Below are 13,265 nucleotides of genomic sequence, written 5' to 3'. Positions count from 1 at the left end.
CAAAACAAGAGAAGTCATGCATTTTATAATAACATCGATAACCTGTCATTTGAGGCAAATACGTCCTGTAATATGCTACTAAGTAACGCGAAGGCTACATTTTGTACGTCGGCTACCGTAGAGAGAACCTCGCGGACCGGCGCGTGTTCCAGTAATGTTTAAAGATACGATCAAGACGATGCACAGTTCACCTAATATAACCAAAACACGCTTCTTCACATATTTTGCGGTTACCTGCAACGTTTAAAAGACTCCACGCTGCGGCTCGGATGATGGTAACGATAGGAAGGACCGAGCACTAACAGCAGCCGAGGGTCCTTGTTTCTGCCATATCCCGGACTCCGTCGTGGCTGTGCCAGCCAGTCGTGAAAACGGAATAAAAAAGAACGAGACGATTCATATTTTCAATAAACAACGTCCCACGTTTAAACTACTCCTGTCTTCGGTCTTGCCCGTAAGTTTTCTTCTTTTATTTCCTTAATAATTTCCAGAGTGAATTGTCCCCGAGTTCATATTGTAGGCTAAGATCGGATGTCGGTAGGATTCCTAAAGTTCGGAGTTTTCGTATTATTTTGGGAAACGTAAACATGGGCATTGAAGACCGTGGTATGTGTGTTGGGCGCTTGGCTTTTGGGTTGATGGTGAGTGTGAGACAGTGTTGGCTCCGATTGGGACGCGACAGTGACAGGGGCATCGATCGCTTGCATTGAGAGCACAGAAAAAACACAGGCGGTGGGGAGGCAGAGCGCAGAGCCGCGGCGTCTATCGCACTATGCGCTTTCTGCTCTCTGTTTCAACAAAACCGAACAGATTTTCACTGCCTGGATCTCTATATTTGTAGGATTTAAAGTTATTTTTGGGGTTACTTTGTACTGTTGGCATTATATTTCCTTGCTTGTGTATTAAAATAAGCGGCTTTTGTTTTTCTTCGTTAGACAATGTGGATTTGTTCGCTTTTTGTAGTAGGCTAATGCGATCCTTTGTGGATACCTGGATTTGGAATTGCACCGGACATCTGAACATCTTTTTTCTTGGATTACAATATTTTTTGTAGATATTTTGTTTTTATAATTTTATTTATAATTTTTATTTATTTATCGTATTATTATTTTTACCCATAAATTAAATTAATTTCTATTAAAGAATAAATCTCTGTGTCTTTCATTTTATAATTGTGTGCTGCACTTTAGCTGCAATAATCTTATTTTTAAGAAAAAGGCTACAGTCATTTAGAGATGCAAAGGCTTTTTAGAAACAAGATTAAAATGCGTTTCAGTGCTTTCCGTTGTATCTGGATGGTGTGTTTAATTAGAAGTGTTAATGTAAATAAAATTTTTTATGAAAACCCAACAAAAGCATGTTGGTGTACTTGTTATGCTCTGATTTAATATTAGGGTGTTTTTCAACAGTTTTTCCTGTTTGTAGCCATATAATTTCGCACAGTGTACAGATTGATTCTAGGCAATTCGGAATATCAACAAGAAAAGCCCTTAATAACTCTTGAGACTCAGACATGATCTGCAGTAAGATTGGCTGAGGCTTCTCCAAGGGTCGACAATGTGTCATTTCCATGAAGCCAAATTGCCCACTGCCTATATGATATTAATGTGCAAATCAATATTTCAGGGATTAAATTTCCCTTCTTCATTTTTTATGGTTTCTACCTCAATAAGTCTCAAGTCTAATAGAAGAGGGTGGATGATTTAAAATCCGCCTCTGCGGAGTGGCTAGCTACAAGCCTATCACTGCGTTTTGCTGTTCACCACTGCAAATCCTATGGCAACGTGCAGGGGTTGACTGCCACTGCTTTGTGACATTAAGACACCCAATTTGGCTAAAAGGCTGAGAGATGAGTGCGTGTTCGGTTGAATGCTAATTCGTGGTTATCCCAGTATTGATAGTTGTAAAAGAGAAGCCCAATCCAAATACACACGCCACACACACATTGGCAAGTCGATGTTTGCATACACGCATACATAGACAGACAGGCGTGTACACACACACATAATATATGCATATATTTTGACAGCATCCATCATTAGAAATCAAAAGACAACTATCAGCTGCTGGTACAGTATTAGTTTTTCCCAGAAGACTGCAATAGAACATTTTTTTTTTCTTTAAAGGCCTTGTTCGGAGCAGACAGAGAAATACAGTTTCTATTTTCGAATGTGGCGATATGAACCATTTAGAGCACCAAGAGCTTCAATCTACGCGAGCACGGCTTGTTATTACGTTAGAGTCATGGAAATTCATTTTTGGTCAGCAATACTGAAAGACAGCAGAAAAGGTTTTTCGTTTCTTTTTTTTTTACTGACATTATTATAGTCCTCCGAGCTTTTTGCTGCCTATCATTAGGTGTTTGTTTTTTATCTTGCACCATCTGGGCTGTGCTTCACAGGGCGGCGTGAATTTCATATGTGATAGAATTTTTTTCCATTTGGTCTCTTCTTAAACCTTTGAACAGACCAATTTAATTTCACCGGCACGGAAGAAAAAAATGTACATGGTGGAGGACAAAGGCCTTTTTAATCTGGCTTCGACTGTATGATTTCCTTTAAGATTCCCTGTCTATTAAAATTTCAAAAGCTGAATGGCGTTTGTGTGTTATATTGTAAATTTTTTTGTTATAATTTTTTGTTATCAAGTGTGCTGTATTCTTTGAATTTCAAGCAAGAATGAATTATTTTAGCTTAGTAAAAGGTCAACACTGCTTGCTAGCATGTTGCAAAGCAGATTATCATGTACTCTGTTTTAACAGTTTAATAACGTCCCGTGCCTGTGTGCACTCCTCACGATTGCCGTAGATAGCATTGAGAAAATTGTCAGATTGTTGTTGGAGGAACTATAGGGCTTTTGTTGTTGTCCCAATTGAATTTGGTACAGAGGATGCAGTACTTGCCCTGGTCCGCAGAGCAGTGGGTGGAAAGCTGAGAAGTCAGGAGCTGGCTTAATGTATTAAGGGGGGCCTTTTTGTGTCAGCCCCAAGGCATTTCTGAGACAGCAAGAGCCTCCCCTGCTTAGAGGCTTTCTGAAGGGTTAAACACTTGGATGGGGTTCAAGCTCCATTGCGCCTAGGGAAAGTGCATTTAAATATGTACATGTTTCATGTAATTAGGACTTAATTTTATTAACATATGCAAATTGTTAACACAGAGGTTTGTTCAGCTGGTGGAGATCAGCTGAGCACAAACGGCTCATTGTTCCCAGGGCAAATAATGGATTTCGAGTCGGACGGTGAAAACGCATAACCAGCTATCTAATTTAAGTCGTACCACGGCAAAATTTCATTAGTATCCATGGAGATGGGGTTAATTGTGCTGACTAATGGCATCGACTGTGGTGGTGGCCCCCCAAAACAGAAACAGCATGCCAGCCTGCTTAATCTGCCACACAATCACACTTGTTTAGACACGTTTCCCTCATGTGGGAATTTGCATATGCAAATCCAGGGTCTTCCTGATGTAGTTCGTTATGTTGGGCTGTCAAACATGCGGAAAGGCGATGAATACAAGAGCGACGGCTGTTGCTGATCTCACCGCAGAATGGGCAGCATTATTTCGGCCGACGACAACATTCTTTCATAATTTGTTTCTGATTAATAGACTGGACTGAGGCTTTTTCTGTTCGGGAGAGAAGGTCAGGTCAGAAAAGAGTTTCCACAGCAACTAAAGATCTATTCTTTTCCCTTTAGCTAATTAAATCACATTCTTAAGGCCTCTTCACTTTTTTTCAGAGTAGAGCAGAGAAGGAAAAAATACTGTCTCGTATAATCTCTAGTTTCCTACAGCTATAGAAGGGGACGCCTGCTCCAGTGCTAGTTCTCCAGTAATCCGGTTTTTTGACAGAAATGTAAACTGATATAATTGCTTTTCAGGAAAGGGAATGCAGGGTTTGTACAAGTGTAAAAAGCATCGGAAAAGGATTAGCATTTTTTTGCATAATGCACAGCGCCTTTGAATGGGACACTGAATGCTTGACTGAGTGACTTTGATGAAAGCGAGATGGAAACGGTGCCTTCTCCTCCTTTAATTCTAGGCCTCGGTTGTCCCCAAAGATGTTTGTCGAGGACTTGAGACAACAGGCGCAGGCTTCATATTCCTGAAGCCTCCCGAGATGCCTGCAGATTTTGTCATCATGTGAAGTAATATGTATGATAATGGTCTCTCTCTCTCTCTCAACTGGTAAATAGCAGCCCCTATGCTTTATTCAGTAGCATTCAAGCACAATAGAAAAGCTGGGGGAGTGGATTCGGCAGAGATGGGATTTTTTTTTTTTTGCTTTTTTCCATATCTTCAATTTAAACAGGAAATGATTTGATTGTGAATGCTAGAAATATAAGTTCACTTGATTTATTAATTTTGTCCCTACTCTAAACAGATTTGAAAACACTATAGTTATATGTATGTAATACATGTTTTTAAATAGTAATACACTTAATACAGGGTTCATATATTATAAATGAGGTGTTTTGGAGAACGATCAGTAGTTTTTGTATCGATGGGTTGTCGGTGTGACGTGAGCACGGCATGCATCTGTGATCTGAGCGACAGTAACACATCCACGGATCTGATCTGTTAAATGAACACAAGCTGTCGCGATAGATATTTTCTCTTGTTTTGTTGCATACCACACGGCCTTGATCATCTTACACTGACCTTTTTATAGACTGTAGAGATCCTTTCAAATGCAAATGTTTAAGGAAAAGGATAAGTAGTTGGTGTAAGTGCTCACAGGAACAAAACGATTCTTCTTCTTTTCTGTCTTTTTTTCCGAACCATTCCAGGGCTGAAAAGGAAGTGTAGCATCGAGTCAATTGTGAAATGTGGCAATGTCACTCTGTTTAACCCTGTCGCTAAAGAAAAAAGATATGCAGCGGATGACGCGTCTCGTCTGTGCATTTCAAACAGGGCTCAGAGTTAGACAAGTCATGGTTTAGTGTCTGGTTGAATCAGGCGTGTTCTGACAAGCTCCACCAGATGTTGATGTGGGCCCTGTTGCCAAGTGAAACTTGTATGCAGTGGATTGTCCCTTGCACACCCCCAAACCCTCTTCCACCCCCACCGGTCTTTGAGATGTGCTTTTTCTTTACTCTGCCGCACGGATGCACTCAAAAACATCTTTTCCCTCCTAAAGAGCCGAGTTACACACAATTCTCCCGATGTGACTGATGAGGACATGGCCATTTCAAACAAATGTACGACTTGTTATGGAAAGGACTTGTTATCGTGAGGAAATGTAATTTTTGTCCTCATTGAGAACTTTCATTTTTGAACGCAGTTATCTAAATGTTTGTGTTGCTCTTGGTGCTCTGCCAGTCAGGATCACATTACTTTTAATGTCAGCTTGCGTCTCATCGGAGAAGGGGATTTTTCCCTTTCGTATTCTCAGGCCTTCTTTGGTTTTTTCGTGACTCCCTCTTGACAGGATATTAAAAGAGGAAAAAAGAAAATGAGCTGAAGCAACATTTATGCATCTCATTGGAAAAAAACTTTATGTATCAACAAAATAGAGTGTATATTTTTGTACGAAATTCAGAGCATCACTAAGCTTTTATTTAAACATCAGTTCAGGTCGGAGAAGAGCAGAACTTTGTTTACATTAATGCGGCTGCGTTCGTGTGATTTGGCAGAATCGAATACCCGCTACTGAGTGAGCGTGCATCTCGGGCGAGTTTTGACAAAGAAGACAACGGAAGAGAAACTTGGTTTTGTGTACCTGACTGTGCTTTTAAGGTTGTGAGGTCCTTGCTATATGATAATGATATGTTTGTTTACATACAATAGAATTGTTAAAGGATTAGTCCATTTTCTTAAAAAAAATCCAGATAATTTACTCACCACCATGTCATCCAAAATGTTGATGTCTTTCTTTGTTCAGTCGAGAGGAAATGTTTTTTAAGGAAAACATTATAGGATTTTTCTCATTTTAATGGACCCCAACACGTAACATTTTTAATGCAGTTTTAACAGAGTTTAAAAGACTCTAAACAATCTCAAACGAGGCATAAGGGTCTTATCTAGCGAAACGATTGTAATTTTTGACAAGAAAAATAAAAAATATTCACTTTTAAACCACATCTCGTCTATCTCCAGTCCTGGAGATTACGTAATTGCGTAATGCCGTGGAAAGGTCATGTGTTACATATATAAAAACAATAAACGAACACAAAAACATTAATTAATATCATTCGACATACAACAACGTCGGAACGGTCCTCTTTCTCCACACTTGTAAACACTGGAGCGTAGTTTCGCGTACGTCGTAGATGTTACTATCCACATTTTATATGTCCTCTTCAGAGCAGACAATCACAATCCTCCAGCTTCTTTCCCCATATGATCCAGTTAAAACTCTTACTGACATTCCATTCAGACAAATGTACATTCAGAAAAATAGTGCACACCATCGCTGCCAATCTTAGTTGGATAACAAGCCCATTATTAGTTGTCAAGAGAGGGATGAGACCATAATTGAATATGTATGACCGGCAGTGCCTTATGTAAACAGATAAATTAGAGCTTGCCCTCATGAATATTCATGCAGCTTAGTTCATCTGGCCCTGCGATGATTATATTAACATGGCTATTTCACCTGTGTCTGTCTATGTGTGTGTGTGTTTGAAGAAAATAGCCGTTTTCCAGACATGACACTGGCCCACTGTTTGTGTTAGTCTAGAGGTTGAGCACAGTCCCCAGAGAAGTATTTGGTTAATACTAGTCTTCTCATATCCTGTCTTGCTTTGGTCTGGCATCTGCATTGGAATCATCTTTAATTATTTGCTTTAAAGGGGGGTTAGACTTTCCAACAGGGCAGATGAGCAGCAGGGATTGAAGACTGAGGGTTTTGTGTGGGTGCTTGAGGTCTTAAATTGGTCCGTGTTCGTTTTGGTTTTAATGGCATGTAACAGTAGAGGGACGAGATTAAATGTGTGGGTAACGCCGGGCACGAAATGAAAAGAACAAAGTATCACATCGAACTGAGAAAATAACAGTGGACAGGGCACGAGATAACTATGGTTCGTTCGTATCCATCTCGTCAGATATCTTGGGGTATTTTGGGCTTTTGAAGAAACAACAATTTTCTGCCTCACCACGTCCTCGTTTTGAAAATTTCTTTTAGTTTAACGGAGACAATAGGCTGGCCATCTTGCAGTACCCTTAACAATTTAAGTTATGGACAATCAAAGAAAGTATGGAAGGTGTAATAAAAAAGACCTATGGAGAGAGTATGAAAAAACCATTAAGGAAAATTGAGGTCCTTTGGGGTATTGCGTATAAAATCAAATCAGAGCCCTTTGCAAAGATCAAGTGATGCATACAAACGGGACCGAAGAGCTGTTAAATCTGACGAACGATGGGGGGAGAGAAGCTGAAAGAATTTTTGAAAAAGAAAAGATTATTTTCCATTTAATGCCAGACTCTGTGAGGTTTGTTGAAACTAATGTATATGTGCCATTTCATGCGCTTGCATCTGGGCTTTGCATTTCAAAACACTCCCTTACCACAGCTCTATGCTTATTACTGCATGGCATTTGATAGCAAAACAAATCATTCTTTCCCCTGACTATTACCATTCAGAGCTGTAGGTATAATGTGTTTTCTTTGCTTTAATTAGTTGGCGGTTATGCTGATCCGAGGCTTGTTTTCTCTTCTAGGTTGTCATTGACCTTAAAATACCCCCAGTGTCTCGTTGAGGCCTTAGCGATCTGAAAAGCATAACACAATGTGGCCTACCGCCGATAATGTTACAACCGGGCCAAACCGGCCCATATAGGCTTTCAAATGGCACAAGTGGCAATAACCACAGACTCTTTTAATGTTTCTCTTCATTAGCGCCGCTCACGGATACTTCTCGGTCTCTTGCCCTTTTCATCTAAGAAAGAAAGCATTTTTGGCTCCCTCATACCGTAGTATTAAATTAATGACTTTTTTTAATGAGTTCGAAAAGGATTAATCATTTTAGTATGTGCGTCATTTTGTTTGGTAATTGTAGGAAGCAGCCGGAGCAACTTGACTGCCAGATTCGTCGAAATTAACTTTGAAAATTGAATCGGTAGTTTGCGTGACATTCTGTTTATTTGATAATGAAATATTGTGGCCCTAATTTCGACTCACTCTAATTACATCTGACAGTTGTTTGTTTGGAGTGAAATCCAATTAAAGTGTACACTTTTTCGAACAAAATACTTCGGTTCCTTCTTTTTTTTAAATATATATATAATGACCCCACCATGGCACTGAAAACAAATGTTTTTTTTTGTGTGGCAGTAGAAGGGTAAACTCGCAACAGCTGTCAGAACAGAGTTTGTTTAAAAAAGCAAATGCCTTTAGTCTAAAGTTCATTTGGAGAGCTCTCTAATTAAATATGGGCCCAAAGCTTAAGTTAATTAGTAATTCTCTGGCTCCAGAAATTAGGGATATCTGGAGCAGGATCTCTCTTGCACTGCCTTATAAAGTCATTCGTCCCGCATGGCAGATCTTAGTTAGCAGTAATTCATGATTTAATAGATTGTTTGACATGTTTTGTTAAATTCCTGTGTGAAGAATGCTTGGGTTAGCACATAGCTAACGGCGCAGGAATGCATGCAGGGATACCTGGCCTGTGATTATGTTTATAATACTAGATAATTACAGGACCTGGAAGCTGGATGCGGCGTCTTTACCAAGCGGCTTGAACTTTAAACTTTTATTGTTTCTCTGGGAAAATGACAGCGCGGAAAGGTCAAAATCTGCGAAGGAAAAATAGGCTCTTGTTAGAAATGTCGTCTGTTTACAGCTCCTGGCCTGTACACTCAAGTGTCAAAACATTCATCAGGTTAAAGTTAGTTAACAAAGGAAGACCTTAGAAATACAGCACCTGTCTGACAGGCTTAACGGAGGGGTGTATTTTTAGAAGGGCTGTTAAAGAGTGAATTTACCCCCCTCTCATGCATGCATGTGTGTTTAATTTTTGCTTGCTCTTCGGTAGTGAAATATGTGTTACTGACCTCCTGTGTTTGAACTGTTCTCCAGCTAGCTGTAGCATCATGTACAGATTGGTCATATAGGGTGCATTCTTAACACAGCATTTAAAAACATAAACAAACAAAGCATGTCTAATATTATTTTATACTCCTTCATCTATAGCTATTTTTGTATTGTCGGGTCAGTGAGGGTTTGGTTTCGAACAGATGTGCGTAAAACTGCGATTTATGTAACTGGTAAGCGCTTTCATATTGCATGTATTGTACCGCACAAGAACATGTTTGACCAGTAGATTAATATTTATTTAGCACAGGGAAATCAAGGGATTAGTCAGTCATCATTTTAACTCTAATCCTGCTCTGCAAAAACTAGACAAAGAGGGCGATTACTGAACACGGGCTGGCAAAGCTACAATTAGATTCTCTTCTTTTCTTGTCGAGAACGGAAAAGGCACAGATGCACACATACAAAGGAAAAAAACGCCGAACTTTTCCCCCTACTGAATGCAAACATATTCATCACTCATGTTTGTGTGGACAGCAGAAAGATCACGAGATGAATTCACGTCAAGCCAGTGAATCAGAGAAAACAAGGCTAATTTTAGCCAATGCCTCTTTGGAGAGAAATGTGCTGCTTTGCTTTGTTTCTGCACATCTATGTTTACTCCTAATCTTAGTTAATATCTGCACATGTTTTTGTTTGTTTGTTTGTATGTGAGTGTGAAAACATTAGTGTGCTTTATGTAATAGGCTGTAAGATCTACCCAGTGTTAATGAAAAGTATAATATGGTTATTTGTACAAAGATGGCTGACGTCAGGCAGGTGTGGGCAGTAGTGCTGTGTTCAAAATATCGATACGATGATACATCGTCATGGACGCCTGACGATACGCGCATCGATACAGCACCTTCCGTATCGATTCGAATGCACTTTTGAAAGTAACGTGACGAATCGCTGTTGATATGTGATCCATATGGAAAGGACGCATGTGTCCCGCGGAGTACGTAGAGTAAAAGATAGCGGGGTATACTTTCATTTTGCGCGTGTGTCTCGGCTCGCTGGCGCACGTGTCTGCATAACTTGCGCTCACGTTCTCTCTCTCTCTCTGTCACATTAATAATCTGATTTCTATTAAATAGTATTAACTCGGACTGCATGTTTATAGATATATTCATAGATATATAATACTTAAATGAGAGACAAATGCCCAGAGTAGGCTAAGACACTATCAGTAAAACTGCTTTTTAAAAAAACATAAGTATTTCTATGAGTTACCCCAAAGGCTAACAAATAAATGGCAAAAACACAACTGTTACAACACTGCTTGTTCAATGTACAATAAACAGATAATTATAATAATAATAATGTTACTAAATTCTGAACAAAAATGTAATTCAAAATAGTCTTGTATCGTGATGCGCATCGTATCGGGTCCCTTGTATCGGGATACGTATCGTATCGGGAAATTGATGGCGATACACAGCCCTAGTGGGCAGTGAGTAAATGCAGTTAACTGGTGAAGATAAGTTTGCAGAGCTGCCCATTGGGTGCAGATCAAACGCAAGTGCGAGGTGGAGTTTAAGAGATGATATAGCGTCACGTGGACACGGGCACCAGAGAGAGATGTGAAACCAGATGTGGGGTGAAAAAAAGGCTAAAGAGGAAGACTAGTGAGGAACCTGCCAGCATATATTCCCCTTTCCCCCTCCTTTTTTGTTTCACAGTTTAAAAAGAATGTTAATGATTTTTTTGCCCCCCCATCCCACCCCCGTCCTTCTCTAGAGACACAGTCTCATTGTTTGTTGCCAAGACCTTTTCTTTCAAACTTAATTACCTTCTCCCCTTTTTGGTGTTCTGGACTGAAAGTTTGCACTGTGTCAGAAGAGGTCGTCACACATTCTTTTTTACCGGGCTTTTCATTATTCCCGGGTGTGCAGGCATTTCTCTCCGTGCTGGGACGGCAGGGGAGGGAAATGGAAGAGCCTCCGAACTATCCGCAGGAAGCTTGAAGCCGGTTAATGCGGCATAATAGTCTGGACATAGACTGGCCTTTGTTTGTGCGGTTCATTTCGAATCAGGCGTAATTAACTCCAGAGTGTTTCCAGATTGTCAGCGAAGAGAAATTGCAGCTTTCCCTGCTTTGAATTGGGAAAAGACATTAGCTATGTAGATTATGTTTCCCTTTGATACCGGCCCCTCTGTTAAAAGTTTTCAAATGGGAGAGGGAGTCGTGTAAACTCAGGCTAAGGCTGAGGCATAGCATTTTGTTTTTCATTTATTATAAAGGGGGTTAGACAAAATCTGTCTAGTAACTAACTAAAGCTTTTTTATGATGAAAATGTATATTAATACTTTGAATTGTGCAATTCCTTTATAAAACGCAAGCCACAGAAAGGTAATTTGTACAACAAGATTCCACAGCTAAATAGATGTCTTTTTCGCTGATGTGGATTTGCCACACCCGACAGTAATGATATGTTGCGTATTGAAAATGAGGCCCTTAAATGTGGTTATGGCACAGGGGAGATCTCCGTCTTCTACTGTTACACCTCTGGGCATGAACGGGGTCAGGAAAAGCCTTTGTGAAAAAAGGGTCATGCAAAACCGCTTTTTTTCTCCGCCGCTTTTCTCTCTCCCCTTTGCAATTCTCTCTTTTTTGGACCTAAACAAGAAAGAATTAAGCCTCCCGGTGTCTTTGGAGTCCAGAGAAGCTCTTGATGTTTGGATAATACCGCTTTGATGGATTTTTCATCAGGTCTTTCTGCATGGCAACAAATAAACAAGTATAATTAGACTTGTGAAGGCCCATTCATGGCTTTGTTAGGATTAGATATATGTGCAGTTTGCATGCTGTGCCTCTCTTTTGTCTTTCCCTAACTCACTATGACATTTTGATAGAGGATTTGGTGTTGAGAAAAGCCCCGGCAGAGGTTGGGGTGACCTTTCCTAAATCGGATATAATTCAGAGATGTTTTACCTATTTTTCCTGGCTTTTTTCTTCACACTTGTATTTTAGTTCCACGCATGTGCACGCTAACGTTTAACGTTTGTCTACGTCTCAGAAAAAAAAAGATAACCTGAAATACTGTTTAGGCAAGAAAGGTTGAGTGAAAATCTAGGCTGGGTTGTATCAGGATGGGGGGGAGGCTCGCTTTTCCCAAGAACTTAGCACTTCTAGCGTTCCTACTCCATTATTCCTGTCTCTTGATCAGATCAGATTCTTTTTAATCACTTCACAGGCAGCGTCTCCACAGAGCACCGAGAGAGAAACCGAGACAGTCTTAATTAAAAAACAGAGGTAGAAACACTGTTTGCCGTCTTTTCTTCTAATGGGAACTGGAGCCATTTTCATGCAATAAGATCAGTCCTCATTGTTTTGAGAGACTGCTCCTTGGTTCCAGAAAAAGCTTAGTATTTGTTTAGTTTTTATTTCTTTTGTAACCTTTGCTTTTTAAAACGAATAAAAGTGGAAAAGTAAGTTACACGAAAAAATGCACAATTCCTGGTGCACATTGCTTAAAAGGTGTTAACAGGGAAAAAAAGCAGTCAAAAGAACATAGAGCCCTTTTTAACGGGAGTTATGCATTTAATTTACCAGAGCATAGTAACTACTGCGATGGTCTTGGCTTTTGCTGATTGAAAAGATATTTCTGATAGATCTGATATTTCGATAAGATGGAAGGTAATGTAAAACAGTAATATTCGTGGGTTCAATAGACATCCTGAACGCTTGAGGATAATACGCTGTGTAGTAAACAGTGGTTCTTCAGGAAGAAATTGATGGGCACACTTAAGTTGCCAGGCTTCGCTGTTGATTGTCAATGAAACAACATGTGATTCGGAATATCAATATGAAAGCTGGAGGTGCTCACAGCATCCCTGGATACTTGCCTCGTATCAAAACAACCATAGCTCTGAGCTGTTTAGCTCTTTTGTGCCTTGCTTTATAATTTATAGCCATGTAATGATTCACATACATAGCCAAAAATGCTTCTGAAGAAGGTTTCTCTTAGCACTTCAAGTGTCAAAAAAAATGCATAATTCATTTTAAACTGCGTTTTATGTACAGGACTGAATTAAATAATGTTGTGCGTTACAAATCTCAAGCATAGAAACAAACACTCTCACACACTTGTGCAAAAATCTCAATATTAAAGAAGGTTTATGTAATGTGGAAGCTGATACAATTACATTTTATATATTGTGTTGGCTCACGTTACGTTTGTTTTAAGGGCAGAATCGCAACGGAAATAAATCGCAGACCGACGCTGACCAGGTAGACATACGAGCGGTTGTGTA

General features: G+C 39.8%; 1 protein-coding gene across 6 annotated transcripts in view; it reads left to right on the top strand.

Annotated features, from left to right (window-relative positions):
• zfhx4 (zinc finger homeobox 4) overlaps positions 1–13,265 on the top strand; it is a 314,082-nt gene that overhangs the window by 239,003 nt on the left and 61,814 nt on the right. Inside the window, exon 1 of one of the 6 annotated variants that reach the window (XM_055182914.2) lies at positions 328–454. The exons of the other annotated variants lie outside the window; for them this stretch is intronic. The gene's annotated coding sequence lies outside the window, so the exon portion shown is untranslated. Of the gene's footprint in view, positions 1–327; positions 455–13,265 lie in introns of those variants that run through there. 6 annotated transcript variants of the gene reach the window in all.

This window comes from Misgurnus anguillicaudatus, chromosome 25 (genome assembly GCF_027580225.2).
Source record: "Misgurnus anguillicaudatus chromosome 25, ASM2758022v2, whole genome shotgun sequence".
Lineage (NCBI taxonomy): Eukaryota > Metazoa > Chordata > Actinopteri > Cypriniformes > Cobitidae > Misgurnus > Misgurnus anguillicaudatus.
The sequence above is the reverse complement of the archived record's forward strand: the minus strand, read 5'-3'. Positions and strand labels throughout refer to the sequence as shown.